Below are 20,336 nucleotides of genomic sequence, written 5' to 3'. Positions count from 1 at the left end.
CTCAGCTCAGCCTCCCAAAGGCGCGGGATTATAGGCTGAGCCACCGAGCCCTGCTTCAGTGCCACTTCTTTAGACAGCCCTCAGTTATCCTTGGTAAAGTTATGACACCAAGGATGGTTCTCTCCTTTTCCTTTCTATGTTAAGACGTTTTTCAAAATTTTATAAGTAATATCTGATTACTTATTGAATATTAAAAACTCTGACGGGAGGGAAATCACATTATTCTCACTGACACACACACACACACACACACACACACACACACACACACAGAGTTAACCTTTGTTACAGTTACTTCTGCTCCTTTTTCTGTAAAGTTGAGGCTTGATATGGCTATAACCATTCTATATATACAATTTCATATCGTTTATCTCTCAACAATATATCCCCAGTAGTTTCTTGTGATATAACCTAATCTTTTAAAGGAATAGTATAGCTTTTTTCTTTTTTTTGAGTCGGTGTCTCACTCTGACACCCAGGCTGGAGTGTAGTGGCACGATCAGGCTCATGGTAGCCGCAACCTCCTAGGCTCACATGATTATTCCACCTCAGCCTCCTGAGTAGCTGAGACTACAAGTGCACACCACCACACCCGGCTATTTTTTTTTTTTTAATTTATTGTGGCAACAAGGTCTCACTATGTTGCCGAAGCTGACCTCAAGCTCCTGGGCTCAAGCAATCCTCTTGCCTTGGCTTCTCAAGGTGCGGGGATTACAAGTGTCAGCCACTGCGCTCAGACTGATAACTATTTTTATTATAGCATAAAATTGATCATTAGTGACATTTAGTACATTAACCATGTTGTGAAACTTTCACCACTATCTAGTTCTAGAGCATTTTCCTCAAATAGAAAACTTTGGCTTGGTGCAGTGGCTCATGCCTATAATCCCAGCACTTTGGGAGGCTGAGGTGAGAGGATCTCTTAAGCCCAGGAGTTTGAGACCAACCTAGGCAACATAGTGAGAACATTGTCTCTACAAAAAATAAAAATAAATTTTAAAAATTAACCAGGCGTTGTGGCACATACCTGTCGTCCCAGTTACTTGGGAGACTGAGGCTCACGTAAGCCCAGGAGTTTGAGACCAGCCTAGGCAACATAGTGAGAACTTGTCTCTACAAAAAATAAAAATAAATTTTAAAAATTAGCCGGGCATTGTGGTGCGTATCTGTAGTCCTAGTTACTCAGGAAGAATCTCCTGAGCCCAGGAGGTTGAGGCTGTGGTGAGCCGTGATTATGCCACCGCACTCCACCCTGGGTGATAGAGTGAGACCTTGCCTCAACAAAAAAAAAGAGCTGGGCTCGGTGGCTCAGTCTGTAATCCCACGCCTTTGGGAGGCTGAGGTGAGTGGATTGCCTGAGCCCGTGGGTTCGAGACCCGCCTGGGCAGCGAGACCTCATCTCTACAATAAATCAAAAAATCGGCCGGGCATGGTAGCGCATGCCTGTAACTCTGGCTACTTGGAAGGCTGAGGCGGAAGGATCGCCGGAGCCCAGCAGGTCGAGGCTGCGGTGGCTGGGAGCGGCCACTGCACTCCAGTCTGGGCGACAGAGTGAGACTACAACTCAAAAAAAAAAAAAAACAAAAGAGAGAGAGAGGGAAAAGAAAACCTCATACCCATTTGTGGTCACTCCACATTCCCCACTTACCTTAGCCCTGGAAGCCACTAATGTTTTTTGTTTCTATGGATTGACTGACAATGAACATTTCACATAAATGGAATCATACAAAATGTGTCCTTTTTCACCAGACTTCTTTCACTTAACGTTTCCAAAGTTCATCTATGTTGTAGCATACATCAGTGCTTCATTCTTTTTTATGTGATTCTGGGTGAAATTTTACTGTTCTGCTTGACAATCTTGTATGGACCGGGCTCGGTGTCTCAGCCTGTAATCCCAGCACTTTGGGAGACCGAGGCGAGTGGATTGCCTGAGCCCGTGGTTCGAGACCAGCCCAGGCAACCTTGCGAGACCTCGTCTCTACAATAAATCAAAAAATTAGCCAGACGTGGTAGCGTGTGCCTGTAGTTTCAGCTACTTGGAAGGCTGAGGCGAAAGGATCCCTGGACGACGTTGGGGTGACCGTGAGTGTGCCACTGCACTCCCGTCTGGGTGACAGAGTGAATCTCCAACTCAAAAGAAATCTTGTATGGTTCCCCCATTGCCAATGCATGTAAAGTTTGAACTTTTTAGCACAGCATTCTCTATGCTGCACATCTTACTTGCACCAGTCTACTCCACCTTTTGGCCTCTATACTTTTGCTGAAGTCCCAAATCTCTGAATGTGTAACTTGTTGGCACTCAAAGAATGGCCTCCAGACCAGCGATATCAGCAGCACCTGAGAAATGGTTACACATTCAAGTTCTTGGGATCCTTCCCAGACCACTAAATTAGAAACAAAATTCTGTGCTTGAATTTTTTTTTTTTCAGGGAGACGAGGTTTCACCATGTTGCCCTGGCTGGTCTCGAACTCCTGGGCTGAAACAAGTCACCTCAGCCTCCCCAAATGCTGGGATCACAGGCGTGCGTTACCATACCTGGTCAGATTCTATGCTTTAACAAGCCCTCCGAGGGTGGTTCTGATGTACACTGAAATGTGAGAAGCATGGTCTGTCACACCATTCCTCAGGGCTATTTTTATGCTCCTTCCCTGAACCTTCCTGCTCTCTCTCTCCTCTTGCTTCCAACTGGACATCATCATTCCTCCTTGAAAGAATTTCCACGTTTTGCACTGTGTTGTCCTATCTCCATTATTAGACCTCAACTTCTTCTAAACCCTGAAAAGTAGGTTCAACAAGATGCTGTTGAGGGTCACATCTGACTTCTGCAATTAAAAGAGGTGCTCAAAGATGTTACCATCAGACACAGACACTTCTGTTCATGGCAAACAGCTCTTAAAAATGTGTATACGGAGCCGGGCTCGGTGGCTCAGCCTGTAATCCCGTGCCTTTGGGATGCTGAGGTGAGTGGATTGCCTGAGCCCGCGGGTTCAAGACCCACCTGGGCAACTTGGTGAGACCTCATCTCTACAATAAATCAAGAAATTAGCCAGGCATGGCAGCGCGCGCCTGTAGTTCCAGCTACTTGGAGGGCTGAGGTGGAAGGATTGCCGGAGCCCAGCAGGTCGAGGCTGCGGTGGCCGGGAGCAGCCACTGCACTCCAGTCTAGGCGACAGAGTGAGACTCCAACTCAAAAAAAAAAAAAAGAAAAAATGTGTATAGGAGCCAGGTTCGTTAGCTCAGCCTGTAATCCCAGCGCTTTGGGAGGCCAAGGTGAGTGGATTGCCTGAGCCTGCGGGTTCAAGACCCGCCTGGGCAACTTGGTGAGACCTCATCTCTACAATAAATAAAAAATTAGCCGGGCATGGTAGCATGCACCTATAATTCCGGCTACTCGGAAGACTGAGGCGGAAGGAATGCCGGAGCCCAGCGGGTCGAGGCTGAGGTGGCCGGGAGCGTGCCAATGCACTCCCGTCTGGGTGACAAGGTGAGATTCCAACTAAAAAAAAAAAAAAAAAATGTATACATTTCTCTCCTAAGTACTTCAGCATGTCTTCCATGAACAAAACCATTCTTGTATAAAACTACAATAGCATCATCTCTCCCAAGGTAGTTCGCATTTATCAATGTGAGTTAGATGATATTAATGCCATCTAATGTACAATCCATGTTCAAGTTTCTTCAATTGTTCTAATAATTACCTTTAAAATTGTCTTTTTTCTACTGCTGAGCCAAAATTCAGTCAAAGACTACTCATTACATTTCTCATGTCTCTTGAAATCTCTTTAGGTCTAGAACCTTTTCATAACTTTTTCTTATCATCCAAGATTTTCAACATTTTTATAGAACTAGTTGTCTTATAGAGTGTTATACAGTCTGGACCTGTCTGCTTGTTTCCTCCTAATTAGACTCAGATTAAACATTTTGTCAAGAATACTCCAAAGGTGATGCATCCTTCCTGCGGTATCATAGCAGGGAGCACAGATGTAAACTTACCCCACTGTTGGTAAGGCTAGATTTCTTACCGTAAAGGTCATTTTTCCCTTTGTACCTAGTAGGTTCCTGACACAATCAAGGTTTCAGATTCACCATTTATTTCACCATACTCAGATCTGCATTCAACTATTTCTCTAAGGCACTCCAATTCTTTTTAATGGGAAACAGTATTTAGACACCAAGATTTAGGTGCTTGGTGTTTAAGTGATATTGGAAACAGTATGTAGGCCCTTTCAATGAATAAGATTTTTTTTTTTTGAGTTGGAGTCTCACTCTGACCCCAGGCTGGAGTGCAGTGGCACGCTCACAGCCACCGCAGCCTAAGCCTGCTGGACTCAGGCGATTCTTCCGCCTCGGCCTTCCAAGTAGCTGGAACTACAGACGCACACCACTGCGCCCATCTAGTTTTTGTGATTTATTGTAGAGACAACGTCTCATCAAGTTGCCCAGGCTGGTCTTGAACCCCCGGGCTCAGGCAATCCTCTCACCTCGGACTCCCAAAGTGCCGTGATTACAGGCTGAGCCATCATGCCTGGTCAAGATTTTTTAAAAACAAACATGAGTTTATACAAACACAACTACAGTCTCCTTTCTCACCCTTGCCATGATTTGTTCATATTTCCCTTTGCCATCCATGAGATCTTATTTCCTAACAACACATAACTTCTTATCCGCAATACGCAAAAAATAGTTGCAGTATCACTCAATCAATAGCACATCCAACAACAAAACCACCAAGTAAGTTAGAAATGTCTCTGCAGTTTTTTTTCCTCCTGTCTCCTAAAGGTATACAGTCAGAGCACTGGATTCAGAGGCAAATTGAATTAATTGTTCTGTGTGTGATGTCATCATTTGATGTATGGTTAGATTTATTAGTTCCTGTTTGCATTCAATTTTAGGTGTAATATTGTTTGTTTTGCTTTGTTCATTTACATATTGTTGATTTCTTTTTCTTTTTCTTTTTCTTTTGAGTTGGAGTCTCACTCTGTCACCCAGACTGGAGTGCAGTGACCGTTCCCAGACACCACAGCCTCGACCCGCTGGGCTCCGGCAATCCTTCTGCCTCAGCCTTCCAAGCAGCCAGAACTACAGACATGCACTACCATGCCTGACTAATTTTTTTTTTTTTTAGAGACGAGGTCTCGCCAAGTTGCCCAGGTGGGTCTCTGGGTTTCGAACCCGCGGGCTCAGGCAATCCACTCACCTTGGCCTTCCAAAGTGCTGGGATTACAGGCTGAGCCACCGAGCCCAGACTTTATTGTTGATTTCTTATAAGGGTTTGGGACTTTGGCTTCTCTGGAAGAGTATGGTCACAGCCAGATGAACTGACAAATAAATAATAAAAAAAAAATCCGCAAACATATGTGTACCAGATGGCTTTTCATAAATTGTGGTTATTAATACTTCCTAGGACTGATGGAGCAAATCAGATAGTATATGAGATAATCCAGTAGGGAAACCAAGCCTAAGAGAGAGGTTAACCTGAAATGTCAGCTAGTCTGTGATAAAACTAGGATTGAAAGCCACATTTTTACTAGATCCAAAGCTTATGCCTTTAAATATCATAGTAAATCAAACAAATAATAAAAAATGAATAAGAATCTCAGGGATTTCAGTGAGAATATAGACAAACCATAGTGAACTTATAAATAATAAATATATGCATGTATGAGGGGGAACAAAAAACCTCAGAATTTTATTTATGGAAAATAGTATATTTATTCTTACATGTTTACACTTCAGTCATCTTCAAAGTACTCTCTATTTGATGCAATAAACCTATCGAGGCACATTTTCCACGGCTAAAAAACAGTTTTTGAACTCATCAATTTTGATGCCTTTTAGTGTTTCTGCTGTTTTTTGTTTCACCTCTTCTACATCTGCAAAATGTTTCCCTTCTAGGCCTTTTTTCATCTGGGGGAACAAAAAAGTCACTCAGAGCAAGATCAGGTGAATAGGGAAGGTGGGGCACGGGGGTCATGTTGGTTTTGGTCAAAAACGACAGAACACTCAGCATGGTATGGGCAGGTGTGCTCATAAATCATTCATCATGAAATGGGCAAACATACTGAAAGAACCTCCAAAAAAAAATCAATGAAGCCGAATTCAGACTCTCACAACAACGCTAGCTGGTACACTGATGCCGATGGGTTCCTAGAACACTTACCTAGTGGGGGAAGCCTGTATAACAAGGGGCTCACCCTCCACAAAATAAGTTCAGGGGTTTTTTTTGCTCCTCCCTCATATATACAGTCATGCACTACTTAATGACATTTCAATCAATGATTGACCATACATACAATGGTGGTCCAATGAGATTATAATACTAGGCCCAACATGGTGGCTCATGCCTGTAATCCCAGTGCTTTGGAAGGCCAAGGTGAGAGGATCACCTGAGGAGTTTGAGGTTACAGTGAGCTATGATTGTGCCATGCACCCCAGCCTGGGTGACAGACAGAGGCCCTGTCTCTAAAAAAAAAAAGCTTAGATATGTTTAGAAACCCAAATACTTGTCATTTGTGCTCAAACTGCTCATTCAGTACAGTCACATGCTGGAGTACAGTTTTCAGCAATAGGTCATACCATAGGGCCTAAGTATGTAGTAGGCTCTGTCATCTAGGTGTGTCTAAGTACTGTCTACGATGAAATGACACAATGATGCATTTCTCAGAATGTATCCCCATTGTTAAATGATTCATGATTCTGTGTGTGTGTGTGTGTGTGTGTGTGTGTGTGTGTGTGTGTGTGTGTTAGTAGTTTCTTGGTATCTTCTTTTTTTTTTTGAGCTGGAGTCTCACTCCATTGCCCAGGCTGGAGTGTGGTGGTACACTCACAGCCACCCCAGCATCAACCCCCTGGGCTCTGGCGACCCTCCTGCCTCAGCCTTCCAAATAGCCGGAACTACAGGCGTGCGTTACCACTCCCGGCTAATTTTTGATTTATTGTAGAGACGAGGGCTCACCAAGTTGCCCAGGTGGGTCTCGAACCCTCGGGCTCAGGCAAACCTTGACCTCCCAAAGTGCTGGGATTACAGGTTGAGCCCCTGAATCCAGTCTCTTGGTATCTTCTAATGTTTATTTTTTCTCGAATACATAAGGACAGGTTATACAAAACTCATATACAAAACTGAATAGGTTAACTTGGATTTATTTGCATGAGAGTGTGACTTTATGCACTGAGCTGATGGCAAATCCCTAACACAAGGCACCCCTGGAAGCCTTCTATCTTAGTCTCTTGGCAATGCATCTGTTGGGAAATAATTCATCCTGAGACGAGGAAGAAGTGATGTACCCAGGAAATCTCAGTGTTGCCTCCAGTGCCACCATTTTAGAAAGGTGGGAAAAGCTATGATGACCATAAGCTCATTCAGCCAGGGAGAAAAGATGGCACATGTGCATAAAAGCTGTCTGGGGAGAGCGTGGTTGGGGTTGTGAAAACACAAAGGAGACGGCATTTATTGTTTGCTTGTTTGTTTAGAGACAGGGTTTCTCTCTGTCGCCCAGGCTTTAATGTAGTGGCACCATCTTAGCTCATTGCAGCCTTCAACTTCTGGTCTCAGGTGATCCTCCTGCCTCAGCCTCCCAAGTAGTTGGGACTACAGATGTGCACCACCATGCACGAGAACCTGGGTCTGGCCCTTTTCTCAGTAACCGTTTTAGCAGAACAGAAGTTCCAACACTTTGGTTACAGATCCAAGAGACAGAGGGAACTGAGTGTCTAAGTCTAAGGCTGCAGTTGTTCCTAAGATCAGGTCACCTGTGCCCTTGTCTAAGTCTGGCAGCAACACTGATTAATTCCTGTTGTGGGTTTGGGCTTATTAAGGCTGGCTTTTCGCTTGTGAATAAAGACCCCCAATTGGCAGGTGCATCACTCTTAACCTTCCAAACAACTCCGCATTTTGCTATTCAGGAATGAGAAAACACATATCTAACACCTCACGTAACTTACTCTAGGTACAAACATTTAGCAAACGGCAGGCAGGATTTGAATCAAGGTCCTCTGACATTGTATCACGTCTCGCTAGATTATGCTATTGAATACCTTATATATTCAACAACTCTGTAAGCAAAAAAACTTATATCTATTGAAAAAAAATGTAGATTGTAACATGCATTATCCTTGCTTCTCAGTTAACACAAAAGAAACACGGAGATAGCCAGGCTCAGTGGCTCAGCCTGTCATTCCAGCACTTTGTGAGGCCGAGGCGAGTGGATTGCCTAAGTTTGCAGGTTCGAGACCAGGCTGGGCAACTTGGCGAGACCTCATCTCTACAATAAATAAACAATTAGCTGAGTGCGGTGGCACATGCCTATAGTTCCAGCTACTACAGGTCAGTGCTGGGGCGGCTGTGAGTGTGCCACTGCGCTCCAGCCTGGGCGACAGAGTGTGACTCCAACTCAAAAAAAAAAAAGAAAGAAAGGAGACTGTTGATTGAACATTTGCCATTTGTTAAGCACTTTAGAACATGTGCGCTTGCCATCCCCACCAATGAGCTGGTGAAACCTCCGCAGATTTGAGACGAGGACACTGAAATGCAGAGGGTATGGTTAGTAATCACCTTCAGTCACACAAAAGGACCAGGACTAGCATACAACTTCTTATGACTGCAATTCTGTTTTTTTTTTCTCGACTAAATTCCGTCTTCCTGGGGTAGAATTAGATTGTTTGACCCCAATGTCCTCGGACACACGTTCAGTTCACCTAGTGACCTCTATCCAGGGAGTGATGAGAGCTGATAAGACCAGCCAGCCTCTCTCGACAACTCTCCACCCTCAACCCTGTTTTCTTGGTGAAAACCCATTACACATTTCTTTTTCTTTTTCTTTTTTTTTTTTTCGAGTTCCTTCACCCAGGCTGGAGTGCAGTGGCATGCACGCTCAGGCCACCCCAGCGTCAACCTTCCGGGCTCCAGCCATCCTTCCATCCTAGCCTTCCAAGTAGCCGGGACTACAGATGTGCTACCACGCCTGGCTTTCTTTATTTTATTGTAGAGACGAGGTGTACGCCAAGTTGCCCGGGCTGGTCTCAAACCTGCGGGCTCAGGCAATCCATTCGTCTCAGCCTCTGAAAGTGCTGGGATTACAAGATGAGCCACTGAGTCCAGCCCCATCACACCACTTCTAAGCACTTACCTAAAGCTCCACTGAGAGCTGTTCTTCAGCAACAAGGGATTTACAAAAACCAGAAAAGGTTTTGGTCTAATAAATTAATTCGTTTGCATGTTATAATGAAGTGTCTTAGATAAAACAATTTACATTGATAACAACTGATTGTAGGACACAGTTTGCTGGCCCAGATGTTTTCTCTCCTCTTGGCTATGTTGGGTTAAATAAAATACAATATGAAGATGAAGTTAACCTGTTTATTTTTACTTTTTCATTTTAAAATTTTAATTCTTTTTTTTGAGTTGGGGTCATCAAGGCTCACTGCAACCTCAACCTCCTGGGTTCAGGTGATCCTTTTGCCTCAGTCTCCCCAGCAGCTGGGACTACAGGCACATGCCACCATGCCTGGCTAATTTTTAAAATTTTTTGTAACAATGAGGTCTCACTATGTTGTCTAGGCTGATCTCAAACTCCTGGGCTCAAGCTATCCTCCTGCCTTGGCCTCCCAAAGTATTGGAATTACAGGCATGAGCTACCACACCCAGTTCCTTTTAACTTGTATCTACTAGATAATTTAAAATTACATGTGTGATTCTCATTATATTTTTGTTGGACAGCATAACACATAACTAACACATAACTTTCAAAATCTAAAAATTATTAAATTGTTAATATACGTCAAGTATCTAACATACAATTTTATTTAATAATTCAGGTTCACATTGAAGTGGAGCAGGTCTGGGATCAACTTTCATATCATGTAATAAGAACCAACATAGGGGCTGGGTACAGTGGTTCAGCCTGTAATCCCAGCACTTTGGGAGGCCGAGACGAGTGGATTGCCTGAGCCCGCGGGTTCGAGACCCACCCGGGAAACTTGGCAAGACCTTGTCTTTACAATAAATCAAAAATTAGCCGGGTGTTGTAGCGTGGGCCTGTAGTTCTGGCTACTTGGAAGGCTGAGGCAGAAGGATCACCGGAGCCCAGCAGGTCGAGGCTGTGGTGGCCAGGAGCATGTCACTGCACTCCAGTCTGAAAGACAGAGTGAGACTCCAACTCAGGAAAAAAAAAAAAAAAAAAAGAACCAACATAGGAATTAACTTAGGTCAGAAGAAAGGGTAGCTAAGATGAGAGAGTAACTGAGCAGCTTCGGAGACAGCTCATAAAGTCAAGGAGGTCAAACATCTGGGACTCAGGAAGGGGCTTGCTTTAGAAAAGGGAATCACTGGGCCTTCCTTTCTGCTTCTGTTCTTTCTGTCTGCAGGCTGGCCTTCTCTGCCTCTCCTGTCTACACAGCAAGACCTGACCAGTAGACCACTCCAAAGATGTACCTACTCCAGTGATAACCACACACAGACTAAGAGGCTGGATCTCACCGTCCCCTGCACTGCATGTGGACTGTGCAGTCAGAAGGTATCCCCAAGAATGGGTACTAGACCATAGGCACCAAGAACTGGGATCCATGAGAGAGGAGGCCAAAACAGGGCACAGGGAACGCTTCACCTGCATCACCGTGGTGACCAAGTGAGCCTCTGTTTCAGTTGGAATCAGGCCATCATAAAAAGAATGTGAGGAGACCCACTTTTTCTGGAGTAGCTGGGAGGAGATAAGGAGCCAGAGAAAGGCCTCAGAAAATCCAGGGCGAACCAGTGGGAACCCAGGAGCACAGTCAGAACAGACCAACACGTCTCAAGTGTGGCGTGGCCTTCACCCCATCTGAAGAAGAGAAACAAACCAAGAACAAAGGAATAAAGAAGGTTAAATAGTTAAGTGTGACTCTTAAGCCTTTCTTTTCCAGGAACTGACATAACTTCTGTTTGTCTGCCTACACAGAGTTGTGGTTAGGAACACATTTCTGAGGGATTGGTTTGGTATCAATGTTTTCCAGTGTCTGGTAAAAACAGAACTATGAAAGTTAAGTATTCAAAGACTGTTGTTTGGGTTTTGAAATAGAAACATTTAAAAATACTGACATGTAATCCTTTCATCTTATTGTTTTACGTAAAGAGGTACTCTCTAAGTAAAAGGAAATTTTCAGCTGCTAACATAAACATTTGAGTCTTCCTTGTTGCTCCAGAGCTAGTTCCAGATATCACAATTTTCGAAGGCGGGAGGGAGGGAGAGAGAGGAAGAACACACCACAAATAAAGAGGAAGTTTGAGACAGTTACGCATGTTCTCGCTGAATGTTCTAGGCATTATTATATCCCTTTTCTTCCTTTGATTGGGGAGATCTTTCCAGAACGTGTAACCTACCAGGAGAGGTTAGAATTCATCCAGAGCAGGCTGGGCTCTGTGGCTCAGCCTGTAATTCCAGCACTCTGGGAGGTCAAGGCAAGTGGATTGCCTGAGCCCGCGGGTTCAGGACCAGCCCAGGCAACTTGGTGAGACCCTGTCTCTACAATAAATAATAAAAAAAAATTAGCCAGGCGTGGTAGCATGCGCATGTAGTTCTGGCTACTTGGAAGGCTGAGGCGGAAGGATCACCTGAGCCCAGCAGCTCAACGCTGGGGTGGCAGTGAGTGTGCCACTGCATTCCAGCCTGGACAATGGAGCAAGACTCCAACTCAAAAAAAAAAAAAAAAAAAAAAAGAATTTATCCAGAGAGCAGCTATTTGCATTTGGTTTTTGAAGTCTTGAGATAATGTGTAAGTCCAGGTGTTACTCTTATTTATACATACAAAAATCTTACTGCCTGTGCTTTTCAATTTTCTTACTAGCACGTAGATCTCATGTAGTTTCATCTACTGCATTCAGACAGAAATACAGAAATTGAAAAGGGGAATCCTGGATGTCTGCTTCTGGCCAAGATGAGACCCGATTTATGCCCCTGCCTGAATCAGTAGCAGTGGCAACACAACTAGATCTTTTTATCTTTTTTTATTTTTATTTTTTTTGAGTTGGAGTCTCACTCTGTCGCCCAGACTGGAGTGCAGTGGCTGCTCCCGGCCACCGCAGCCTCGACCTGCTGGGCTCCGGCGATCCTTCCACCTCAGCCTTCCAAGTAGCAGGAACTACAGGCGCGCGCTACCACGCCCAGCTAATTTTTTGATTTATTGTAGAGATGAGGTCTTGTCAAGTTGCCCAGGCGGGTCTCGAACCCGCGGGCTCAGGCAATTCACTCACCTCGGCCTCCCAAAGTGCGGGATTACAGGCTGAACCACCGAGCCCGGTCAACTAGATCTTTTTAAGGAAGGTTTCAAGGCACTGGATTTAGGCAACGGAGGACAGTGATCCCTAAGAGATTACCCTATCTTGTGGCCTTGAGACAGTTTCCAGGCTGTGGTGCAGAGCAGGGAACATAGGAAGCCTGATGGATCCCTGAGTTGTAGAGACAGAGATGAGAGGCTGAAGAGACCAAGGCAGCAGAGTCCGCATGACTGAGTACCAGAAAAGAGAGAGCTTCATAGGGAGAGAACTCTGGAGAGCCGCAGCAGGTCTTCCTTGAGTCTTCATCAAAGGACCTACTAACGAGCACATTCATGTCAGGAGATCACCAGAGACCAGGGAGAGAACCACTTGAACACTTCAGAGGATATCAGTGCTCATTCAGGGCCAGGAATAGTGCTGATTCTCACCAGCCAGACTGGAAAAACATATAGTTCATGGGACATTGGTTAGGCATTAATTAGACTAGACACTAATCTGGTCCTGCTGAATTAATCCAAAAAGCAGCACCTGAAAGGATCAAATTGTTTCCAAGTAACTGTGCTCTAGGACAAAACTCCAAAATATTTATTTGAATACAAAAATGTCCAATGCCCAGCAAGATAAAGTTCACCAAGTCTGGCACCCAATCAAAAATGACTAGTTAAACAAAGAACCAGGAAAATACAACCTATACTGAAAAGAAAAATAAATTAAAATTGACCCAGGCCATGCAGTGGCTCATGCCCGTAACCCCAGTGTTTTGGGAGGCCAAGGTGGGAGGATCACTTGAGGCCAGGAGTTGGAGGATGCAGTGAGTTACGATGTCCTGTACTCCAGTATGACCAACAGAGTAAGACCCTGTCTCTGAAAAAAAAAATAATTAAAAATAAATAAAATAGCCGGGTTCGGTGGCTCAGCCTATAATCCCATGCCTTTGGGAGGCTGAGGTGAGTGGATTGCCTGAGCCCGCGGGTTTGAGACCCACCTGGGCAACTTGGCGAGACCTCATCTCTACAATAAATCCCAAAAAAATTAGCACTGGGGTTACAGGCATGAGCCACTGCATGGCCTGGGTCAATTTTAGCGCGCGCCTGTAGTTCCAGCTACTTGGAAGGCTGAGACGGAAGGATCGCCAGAGCCCAGCAGGTGGAGGCTGCAGTGGCTGGGAGCGGCCACTGCACTCTAGTCTGGGTGACAGAGTAAGACTCCAACTCAAAAAAATAAAAAAATAAAATAAAATAACTGCATTACATATGTTAAAAAGTTAAGTGGAGACAGAAATAATTAAAACCCCAAACCCAGCTTCTACAGACAAAAACACTCCTCAAGAAACTGATTTTATTTGGAACACAGTGTAGAGGAGTTCAAGCCTAAGATCACTCTCAAGAACAATGGAGATTTTGGTGGTAAGCAATTAAGAGGAAGCAGTAGCTTCATGAGAACAACAAACTAAACTATATGCCAGCTAGTTCACCAGAGAGAACTAAACAAATGAGATGGCTAAGAAGAACCCTCCTGGGGTTAGACATGGCCTCAAAAACTCTTCCTACAAAGAGAGCTGAATTTAATAGGATCAGACAGTGGAGCAATTAATCCACAGGGTATTGTTGAAAACAACAGAACACTCAATTGGCAATCAGTAGAGCCTAAGAACTGGTTGTGATTCCAACAGAGGCAACCAGCTTCACAGAAAAATTAAGGAAAGAGTTGAGAACACCCTGCTCAACCACTGTCAACCCATGGTGACTGTGCATGTGCCCAAGGCTGTACCCTCTACAGAATGACATCAGGGCTGGGCTTGGTGGCTCAGCCTGTAATCCCAGCACTTTGGGAGGCCGAGGTGAGTAGATTTCCTTAGTCAGTGGGTTCAAGACCAGCCCGGGCACCTTGATGAGACCTCGTCTCCACAATAAATCAAAAATTAGCCGAGCTTGGTAGCGCACATCTGTAGTTCCTGCTACTTGGAAGGCTGAGGCGGAAGGATCACCGGAGCCCAGCAGGTTGATGCTGGGATGGTCATGAGCATGCCACTGCACCCCAGCCTGGGAGACAGAGTAAGATTCCAACTCAAAAAAAAAAAAAGAATGAGATCAAAAGCTTCCTATCATGAGGGAAATAGACTTTGCTAAAATATTACAGCCAAGTCACCATACAAAGAAGCAAACAGCAATTAACCTGGAGGTGGAGAAGGGAAGAGAGAAATCAGTATCCAGAATTGCTACAATATCCAAAAAGTCAAAAAGTCAATTTTGCAACCAAAAATTACAATTCATGGGCTTAAACCAGTAAAGTGAGACATAAACAGGAAAAAAAACAGACAACAAAAACTATCTGTGAGAAGGCAAAAATGTCAGATTTAACAGATTTCCAAGCAACCATTATAAATATGTTCAAAGAACTAAAGAAAACCACGGTTAAAAACATAAAGGGGCCAGGTTCGGTGGCTCAGCTTATCATCCCAGCACTTTGGGAGGACGAGGCGAGTGGATTGCCTGAGCCCACGAATTCGAGTCCAGCCTGGGCAACTTGGAGAGACCTTGTCTCTACAATAAATAAAAAATTAGCCAGGCGTGGTAGTGCGGACCTGTAGCTCTGGCTACTTGGAAGGCTGAGGCGGAAGGATTGCTGGAGCCCAGCAGGTCAAGGCTTTGGTGGCCAGGAGCATGTCACTGCACTCCAGTCTGGGCGACAGAGTGAGACTCCAACTCAAAAAAAAAAAAAGATATAAAGGAAGGGATGATGACAGTGTCTCCCAAGTAGAGAGAGTAAGGAGGTATAAAATATGTTTAAAAATTGATCTATAGATTTAACAATTTCTATTAAAATCCCAGTATTTCTTTGCAGAAATTGATAAGGTGATTCCAAAATTTACATAGAAATTTAAAAAATCCCAGAATAGCCGGGTTCGGTGGCTCAGCCTGTAATCCTGTGCTTTGGGAGGCCAAGGTGAGTGAATTGCCTGATTCCTGGGTTTGAGACCCGCCTGGGCAACTTGGCAAGACCTCATCTCTACAATAAATCAAAAATTACCCGGGCGTGGTAGCGCATGCCTGTAGTTCCGGCTACTTGGAAGGATCGCCGGAGAACAGCAGGTTGAGGCTGCAGTGGCTGGGAGCGTGCCACTGCACTCCAGTCTGGGCAATAGAGTGAGACTACAAATCAAAAAAAAAAAAAAAAATTCCAGAATAGCCAAAACATTCTTGAAAAAAAGAACAATTTGGAGGCCCTCACTCATTTATTTATTTATTTTTGAGTTGGAGTCTCACTCTTGTCACCCAGGCTGGAGTGCAGTGGCATGCCCACAGTCATCACAGCGTCAACCTGCTGGGCTTAGGCGATCCTTCGGCCTCAGCTTTCCAAGTAGCTGTAACTACAGACGCACGCCACCATGCCCGGCTAGTTTTTTTGTGATTTATCGTAGAGACAAGGTCTCACCAAGTTGCTCAGGCTGGTCTTGAACCACCGGGCTCAGGCAATCCTCTCGCCTCATCCTCCCAAAGTGCTGGATTACAGGCTGAGCCACCGCACCCAAGCTATTATTTGTTTTTTTTGAAGCAGGATTTATTGAGAGGACAGAAAATCTCCCACAGTGGGAGGGGACCAAAGGGGTTGCCAAGAACCTCACTTATTTTAAAACTTACTACAATGAAACAGAAAGGAAGACAGTATGAGACTGGCATATGATATATATACAAGAGGTGCCAAAAAAAGTATATACATTTTTAAGAGATGTTATCCATGTATTGCTTTTTGAAGTTGAATTAAATTACAGTAGCAATGTGTAGTGTGATGTTTGTTCACCTGTGCTTCTGTCATTTTCTTTGACTGTCCTGCCTGTCTCATGGTGATGTTAACATTCGTTTGATTTCAAACGCCATCTTTTGAGTGAACGTCATACTTAAAATGTATATACATTTTTTGTGCCCCCGTGTGTGTGTGTACATATATATGTAAATATACTAGAATTCAGAGCCAAAAAGTAAACCATCTTATTTACACAACTCAATGGTGAAATAATAGATTTTTCAATAAGTGGTGCTGAGGCAACTGGATATCCATATACAAGGGAGTGGAATTAGAATCTTCTACAAAAATGTACTCAAAATATATCTACACCTAAATGTAAGAACTACAATTATAAAACTCATTAAAAACATAAAGGAGTCCGGCCAGGTGCGGTGGCTCAAGTCTGTAATCCCAGCACTTTGGGAGGCCAAGGCAGGAGGATTGCCTGAGCCTGCTGGTTTGAGTCCAGCCTAGGCAACTTGGTGAGACCTCGTCTCTGCAATAAATTACAAAAAACTCGCTGGATGTGGTGTCGTGCGTCTGTAGTTCCAGCTATTTGGAAGGCTGAGGCGAAAGGATCGCCTAAGTCCAGCAGGTGGAGGCTGCGGTTGCGTGAGCATGCCACTGCAATCCAGCCTGGGTGACAAGTGAGACTCCAACTCAAAAAAGCAAAAAAAGGAGTCAATCTCTGTGACTTTGGGTTTCTACACCAAGGCACATCATAATAAAACTGATCAGAATCAGAAATAAAAAACAAAAGGTAAAAACAGCTGGTGGGGGAGGTTACTCCATGAAGAACATCAAAGGTAAGAGTAATTGTAGCAAATAATGCAAGCTAGAAGAAAGTTGAATAATATGTTTGCAAATTGAATTAAAAAATATTATTGGCCAGGCACGATCACAGCACTTTGGGAGGTTGGGGTGAGAGGATTACCCGAGCCCTTGCGTTCGAGACCAACCTGGGCAACATAGTGAGACCTCATCTCTCTAATAAAAATAAAAAAATAAGCCAGGCATGGTAGCACACACCTGTGTTCTGGCGACTTGGAAGGCTGAGGCGGAAGGATCGCCAGAGCCCAGGAGGTCGAGGCTGTGGTGGCCATGAGTGTGCCACTGTACTCTAGCCTGGGAGACAGAGTGAGACTCCACCCCCCCAAAAAAAATTGTTAACCTAGCCTTTTCACAAGATGGCGCCGAAGGCCTAGAAGGAAACTCCTGGCACACATCCTACTTCTGCCCTTCCTAAAGCCGAAGACAAAGCAAAGGCATTGGAGGCCAAGAAGGCAGTGCTGAAAGGTGTCCACAGCCACACAAAAAAGAAGATCCACATGTCACCCACTTTCCGGAGGCCCAAGACTCCACAGCTCCCAAGACAACCCAAATATCCTCGGAAAGGTGCTACCGGGAGAAACCAGCTTGACCAATATGCCATCATCAAGTTTCCCCTGACACTGAGTCTGCCATTAAGAAAATAGAAGCCAACAACACACTTGTGTTCACCGTGGATGTTAAAGCCAACAAGCACCAAATCAAACAGGCTGTGATCTGTGACATTGATGCTGCCAAGGTCAACTCTTTGATTAGGCCTGATAGAGAGAAGAAAGCATGTGACACTTTGGATGTTGCCAACAAAATTGGGATAATCTTAACAGAGTCCAGCTGGCTAATTCTAAATATGTATTTTTTCACCATTAAAAAGATTGTTAACCTGGATTCTATACGTAGTAATAATATCTTTTTGTTGTTGTTTATTTTATTATATTTTATTTTTGAGTCGAGATCTCATTCTGTTGCCCAGGCTAGAGTACAGTGGCACAATAATGGTTCATCCCAGTCTTGACCTCCCACTCGGGCAATCCTCCCACCTTAACTTCCCTGGTAGGTGGGACTACAGGCACACGCCATCATGCTCGGCTAACATTTAAAAAATTTTTTGTAGAGACAAGGTCTCACTATCTTGCTTAGGCTTGTCTCAGACTCCTGGGCTCAAGCAATCCTCCCGCCTCAGCCTCCCAAAATGCAGGGATTACAGGCATGAGCCAGTGCCCCCGGCCTGATAATATCTTTTTAAAATGAAGGTATAAAGACATTTTCAGACATATAAAAGCTGAAAGGCATATTCACTAGCTCATATGCAACATAAGAAATGTTAAAGAAAGTCCTCAAGCAAAAGAAAAATGATACCAGCTGGTCAAGAAGTCTATTAAAAATGCAGATTCTTGGCTAGGTATGGTGGTTCACGCCTGTAATCCCAGCACTTTGAGAGGCCAAGGGGAGAGGATTGTCTGAGCCCAGGAGTTCAAGACCAGCCTGGGCAACATGGCGAGACCTCGTCTCTACAATAAATAAAAAAATTAGCTGGGAATGGTATCATGTGCCTGTAATCCCAGCTATTCGGAAGGCTGAGGTAGAAAAATCACCTGAGCACAGATGGTCGAGGTTACAGTAGTTGTGATTGTGCCACTGCACTCCAGTCAGGATGACAAAGTGAGACTCTGACTCAAAAAAGATTTTAAAAATTTAAAAAATAATAAAATAAAATGCAGATTCCTGAGTCCTGACCTCAAGATTTTGTCTCCATAGTTCTGCAGTATGGCTTGGGGACATGTATTTTATTTTTATAATTTTATCTATTTATTATAATATGTAAAACTTGTGCATGCTGGAAAATACAAGAGATGCAAAAGTGTTGGTAACCACTGAAAGTGAGTGAGAGATGCATGGGTTAGATACATGGGCGTTCACTGTACAGTTCTTTATACTTTTGTATACTATAAAATTTTCTTTCTTTCTTTCTTTTTCTGTTTTTTTGTTTGAGTTGCAGTCTCATTCTGTCACCCAGGCTGGAGCGCAGTGGCACATTCATGGCCACCACAGTCTCCACCTGCTGGGCTCAGGTGATCCTTCCACCTCAGCCTTCCAAGTAGCTGGAATTAAAGGCATATACCACCACGCCTGGCTAATTTTCTGATTTATTGTGGAGATGAGGTCTCACCAAGTTGCCCAGGCTGGTCTTGGACCCGTGGGCTTAGGCTAAAAATTTCAACAAAACTTTGTTTCAATGTGAAAAAAACCAAACCTGATACCAGGCAGAAATTCAGATCTACACAAAGGAATAAAGAGACCAGGTACGGTTTAGTATATGGGAAAATATTTACCATTTTATTATTATTTAACTATTTTAAAAGATAAATGATTATTTAGGCAAAGATAATACATTGCAGAAAATGTGTATAAAAGCAAAATGTTTTACAATAATGACACAAAAGCTCAGAAGGAAGAAATGAAAGTATTCTATTTAATATTGTACATGAATACTTAAAGGTAGGTTGTGATAAATTAAAGATGTATACTGGTCAGGCTCGGTGGCTCAGCCTGTAATCCCAGCACTTTGGGAGACTGAGGCAAGTGAATTGCCTGAGCCCGCGGGTTTGAGACCAGCCTGGGCAACTTAGCGAGACCTCGTTTCTACAATAAACAAAAAATTAGCCGGGTGTGGTAGCACACGCCTATAGTTCCAGCTACTTAGAAGGCTGAGATGGAAGGATCGCTGGAGCCTAGCAGGTTGCGGCTGTGGTGGCCGGGAGCATGCCACTGCACTCCAGTCTGGGCGACAGAGTGAGACTCCAATTCAAAAAAAAAAAAAAGATAGGTTGTGATAAATTAAAGATGTATACTGTAAACCCTAAAATGTAGTTTATCACTTAAATAACACAGCAAGAGTTACAACTAATAAGCCAACCAAAGGAAGTAAAAGAGAATAATAAAAATACTCAATGCAAATGAAGGCAGAAGAGAGGAAAAAAGAAACAAAGAGAAATGGGGCAAGTAACAAACAAAGGACAAAATGACAGATTTAAGGAAATAATTTCAATTATCACTGTAAGTGCAAATGATCTAGAAACCGTGATTCCAAAACTGAGATTTTCAGATTGGATTACAAATAAAACAAAATTTGACTATTTGGTGCCTAGAAGAAACACACTTAGCCGGGCTTGGTGGGTGGCTCAGCCTGTAATCCCACGCCTTTGGAAGGCTGAGGTGAGTGGATTGCCAGAGCCCGCGGGTTCGAGACCCACCTGGGTAGTGAGACCTCATCTCTACAATAAATAAAAAAAAATTAAGCCGGGCTCGGTGGCTCAGCCTGTAATCCCGCGCCTTTGGGAGGCTGAGGTGAGTGAATTGCCTGAGCCCGCGGGTTCGAGACCCGCTTGGGCAGCGAGACCTCATCTCTACAATAAATCAAAAAATCAGCCGGGCGTGGTGGCGCATGCCTGTAATTCCAGCTACTCGGAAGGCTGA

The 20,336-nt window shown here is 44.1% G+C and overlaps 1 pseudogene; it reads left to right on the top strand.

Moving 5' to 3' along the window:
* Positions 1–17,221: 17,221 nt before the first annotated feature.
* LOC103254172 overlaps positions 17,222–20,336 on the top strand; it is a 5,589-nt pseudogene continuing 2,474 nt past the window's right edge.

This window comes from Carlito syrichta, unplaced genomic scaffold (assembly GCF_000164805.1).
Source record: "Carlito syrichta isolate Samal-C Ts95f unplaced genomic scaffold, Tarsius_syrichta-2.0.1 Scaffold272310, whole genome shotgun sequence".
Classification (NCBI taxonomy): domain Eukaryota; kingdom Metazoa; phylum Chordata; class Mammalia; order Primates; family Tarsiidae; genus Carlito; species Carlito syrichta.
Note: the sequence above shows the minus strand (reverse complement) of the source record. Positions and strands in the feature narration are given on the sequence as shown.